This window comes from Poecilia latipinna, unplaced genomic scaffold, assembly GCF_001443285.1.
Source record: "Poecilia latipinna isolate Pla-1442-1.1 unplaced genomic scaffold, P_latipinna-1.0 Scaffold2931, whole genome shotgun sequence".
NCBI classification, from domain to species: Eukaryota; Metazoa; Chordata; class Actinopteri; order Cyprinodontiformes; family Poeciliidae; genus Poecilia; species Poecilia latipinna.
The window spans coordinates 20,012-24,851 of record NW_015115547.1 but is presented as its reverse complement, the minus strand read 5'-3'; the positions used below and the strand labels follow the sequence as shown (position 1 = coordinate 24,851).

At 34.0% G+C, this 4,840-nt stretch overlaps 1 long non-coding RNA gene across 1 annotated transcript; it reads left to right on the top strand.

Moving 5' to 3' along the window:
- Positions 1 to 466: 466 nt before the first annotated feature.
- Positions 467 to 3,831, top strand: LOC106939628 (uncharacterized). Its single transcript, XR_001422885.1, has 2 exons — positions 467 to 549; positions 753 to 3,831. It is a non-coding gene; the product is annotated as an uncharacterized LOC106939628 (long non-coding RNA).
- The last annotated feature ends 1,009 nt before the right edge of the window (positions 3,832 to 4,840 follow it).

Sequence of the window (4,840 nt, the reverse complement as noted above, 5' to 3'; positions counted from 1 at the left end):
CTGCAGCCAGCCTGGTCTGGAGGTTCAACGATCAGATCATCCTGAGTCAGACGGAGCCCAGCGTCTCCCCCAGAGTCTCAGAGGCCTGGAGGAAACATGTGAAGGTCGAGTCAAGGTCAGGAAGCCTCACCTTACAGGAAATGACATCACAGCAGGAGGGGGTCTACACCTGCGAACTCAGTAACCAAGACCAGACGATTATTACAAAGACCTCTGTGAGGATAAACCAAGGTGAGGTCAAAGGTCATGGCCATCTGAATGACAGTTAGGAAACGACAAACACTTTTAATTTAAAAATATTCATTCAGAAAATGTTCCTGTTCTGTATTTCAGTTGATCCAGTCGTTCATAACGGCATCCTCATCGCTGTGGTTGTCAGTTTGATCATTTTGATCATTTTGATTGTTGCAGTAATAATTTTACGGATGAAATACTGCACAAATGGTAAAATAACAAATCGCCTTTAGATTGATTTCATGTATTTCAATAATCTGATTATTAACGTTATTTTTTCTTCATCTCCACAGCAGGAGGAGCTCAAGCTGATCAGTGAGTAAAGATTTTACACATTTATGACCAGATGATGGACAGTTAACAGGTTAAAACTCAAATGAATTGATCATCTGGAACCAATATAAACATGTTTATGAATATATTGATCTCAATTAACATGAACAAACATCAGCTCTAAAATAAGAAAAGCTGATATTGATCAGAGAATAATCTTTATGTTTTAATATTCAATTTCACAGAGACGTTGAACTTCAGGTTCCTGGAAGATCAAATGAAGCTGCAGCTGAATGACGACTCTGCAGCCTGGATTTCAATACGTGACGTTCAAAACCAGGATTTATTTTAAACCATGTCAGTATTAAACCACTTTGGTTAAAAAGAACAGAAAGGTACAAAAGTGTAAATCAAATGTTTTTTAATACCAGTTTCCTATGAACTGAACTCAAATGTAGGAAATATTTTGTACATAGATACTCCACTTTTTACTCTCAAATGTTCATAAATCTGTGTAAATCTGGGATATTTTCCTTTGCTGAGATAATCTACATCTCCTCAGGTTGTGGGACAAAAGATGCTGATTTGAAAGAATTATTAATACACAGATGAGTTTTGGGCTTTTTGGTGAAAAGTCTGAAATGACGAGAAACTGATGGTAAATAGACTGAACTTATACTGATCATTACATATGATTTAATTTGAGAATAAATTTGAAGAAATTCTGGTATTTTAAAAGATATTGTGAAAAATATTTAAAAACATATTTAAAAATAAATTCACATTAAAGAAAAATGTTTCCTATTAAAACTGTTTTACAACATAAAGCTTTTGGTAATAGATAACAGGAAATGACAGCAGAATTTGTTTCCAGATAATTTTAGCTTAAACTTTAAGTGATTTTATGGTTTAAACTTGTAAAATATCAGGAGGCAGGAAGGAGAAAATCAGCACCACTGAGTCCAGATGGTTTCTATCAGGATTGGTTTAGTTTAACTCTTTCTACACACTAACATCTCTGTTAGTGTGTATAGAAAGAGTGTGTAATTAACTTTAAATTTACTGACCTCCTCTTTAAAACAGAATTCAGCTGAGATGATGGTGCAGCTCGTTGTCCTCAGTGGATTCTGAACTAAATCATTTAAATGAACCAAATGCATTAAAATTCAGGACTTCTGGATGTGTGGAGGACATGCAACGAATAACAGACATTTCACAGAGGAACTGAACTTCAGCCTCCTGAAGGTTCACATGAAGCTGCAGCTGAATGATGACTCTGCAGGCCTGGATTTAAATAAGTGACGTTTTAAAACCAGGATTTATTTTAAACCATGTCAGTATTAAACCGCTTTGGTTAAAAAAAAAAAAGAACAAACTTACTAAACTGTAAATCAAACCTTTTTGTTTTGATCCCAGTTTACTGTGAACTGAACTCAAGCATTAGAAACGTTATCTTCATACATAATTCACTTTTTACTCTCAAATGTTCATAAATCTGTCTAAATCTGTGATATTAATTTTTCTCCTTTGCTGAGATAATCCATCCAACCTCACAGGTTGTGGGACAAAAGATGCTGATTTGACAGAATTATTAATACACATCTGGCTGTTGTAAAAAGTGAAGACGGTGTGTGTAAAAGATGGTGCAGCCGCTAAAAATGTATAAAAGTTATAATAAAACTACTGCAGTATCTACTGGAGTAAAAGTCAAAAGTAGTTCTCAAATCTAAAAGTATTTGGTGAAAAGTGGAATGCTGAGAAACTGATCAAAACTTATGACTTGAGAATAAATATGAGATCAGAAGCAAAAATATAAAGTTATGAGTAAATTCTGGTATCTTAACGGATACAGTGAAAAAATATCAAAAAAATATTTATTTAAAAATAAATTCACAGTGAAGAAAAATACATTTCCAAATATAACTGTTCACAGCATAAAGCTTCTGATAATACTTTCAGTAGATAACAGGAAATGATAGCAGAACTTGTTTCCAGACAATTTTAACTTTAAGTGATTTTATGGTTTGAGTTAAACATGTAAAATACCAGGAGGCAGAAAATCATCACCTATTTGGTTTTAGTTTAACTCTTACACACTTTACCCAATCTGTTCTTGAAATATCTGTGAGCCATTAAACTTTGACATTGAATATTTACAGTGTATTTACTGACCACCACCTGTTTAATAACAGCATCCAGTTAAAACTATTGGACAAAATATGATTGAAATGAACTAAATAAATTAAATGCAGGTCTTCTGAATGTGTGGAGGAATTAATTTCACTGGACTTACAAGGAATAACAGATACAAAAATAACTCTGAATGCATTTTGTAACCATGTGATCCACTTTATAAACTACAGATTTATTATTGCACAGAAAAGTCCCAGTTTTTCCTTCATGTTTCCAGTTTCAGCTGAGCAGCAGAATCCAGCCTGCAGGTTTCATCATGTTCAGATCATTTCAAGCTCGTTCATGTTTCTATATTCAGAGGATCAGGTTGGCTGATCAGAACATTTTTGACCTTAAATGGCTTCAAGTTTAACAGATTCTGCTGCTGCAAACATAACAGGAAATGATAAAACTTTTATTCACTGAAGTTGGGGAGATTTTGGGTTTTCTGATCATGTTTTTATTCCATAATCTATAATAGACACTAATTACATGTTTTAAATGTGTAATTTACAACAATAAGTTTGTTTGTTTCTCATGTGACTGAAGCTGTTCATTAATCAGCATTTTTGATTTGATCAAACTTTGTTTTTATCTGTATTTGGGTTTTTATCCAGGGTGTTAAAGGGAAACAGCTGATCAGTCTAAATGTCTGTAAAAATCCTTCAAGTTTTCAGACTAATAATGTTTAAGTATGAATGTTTAATATGTTTTGTTTTCCTGTGTGTGAAATCTGATCTGCGTCTGATTTTCTCATCATTTGATTTGTGTTTTTCTTATGTGGTAAAAGAATAAAAGTATCTTTTATTGTCCTGAAGGTGATGTTCATGTGTCATAACAGCAAAATGACAAGAAAATGAAGCATGTAGCTTCATAAAAAAATTAAATATTAAAATATAAAGATAAAAAATGAAGTTTAACATACTGGAGAGCAAAATTGTAACATAAAATACAGATTTTTATGTAATTTCTACACTTTACTCTTTTTTGTCTTTTTGCTTTCATTAAACTCTTTGATCTGCTTTTATGATTCAGAACCAAAGTGTCTGAATCACAGGCTGCAATGCTGTGGTTAAACTGCAGTTTCTAATATAAATGTTGAAGATGTTTGTTTTATTATGTAGATTTAAATAAAGTTCATTTTTCTTCATCTCTCCTGTTTTAATTATTTCAATAAACTATAGAAATGGTCCATATTTTAACTGCAGAGTAACATTTTATTTTTTACAAAGTAAAGCCATAATGTCTTCTGGTTGTTACTGGAAGTTGATCTAAATGGTTTAAATCCTGGTTTGTTTCCATTCCATTCATGTCCCAACATGTTGAAGGAGGAGCAGAGATTTGATGAAGAGGCGGAAAAGAAGGACATAGTTGTTGCTGCTCTTTTCTTCCAGCACATAAAATGCATCGGGAACATTATGGAGAGAAAATCTTTGTGATTCTTGTGATCACAAAGTTTCTTTTCTTGTCTTTCTCCTCATCAGGTGAGTGTTTTCAGATCTACTTCCAGTTTTAGACGATTATGATCCTCAGTGAAGGATTAACATGTTTTCCAGACATCATGGTGTCGCATAACTTCCTGCACGGAGCCACATGGGGAAGAGAGTCTATCTGGACCTTCATATGTGCATTACATTTTATTTAAATGCAAACATCGTTTGTTGATGCAGAGATATTCTATTTATTTTAGCTGAGATTCTTTCTTTGTTTTTAGAGATTTAGGAGAGCGACTAAACTCACATTTAGCACCAACAGCAGATTTTATTCATGATCTGTTTCCCTTCAGTCAAACTGAATAAATCAGATTTTCCTTCTGATTCTGTTCTTCATGTCTTACAGATCCAGAGGTGTCCTGTCTCTTCATGCAGAGCTGCATCCTCCCCTGTAGTTTATATAATGGAGATGAATTAATCCTCCACTGGTCGTATACAAAAGGAGACCTAAATGTTCACTCCTTCTACCAAAACCAAGACCAACTGGGAAACCAGAACCAGCGCTTTAGAAACAGAACCTCAGTGTTCAAGGACCAGATTCCCAGAAATAACCTCTCACTGAAACTAACTGGAGTGAAGCTGCAGGATGAAGGCAGATATAAGTGCCTCAGGAGCTCCACCAAAGGAAGACGGGAGTTATTTATCGACCTGAAAGTTGATGGTGGGTC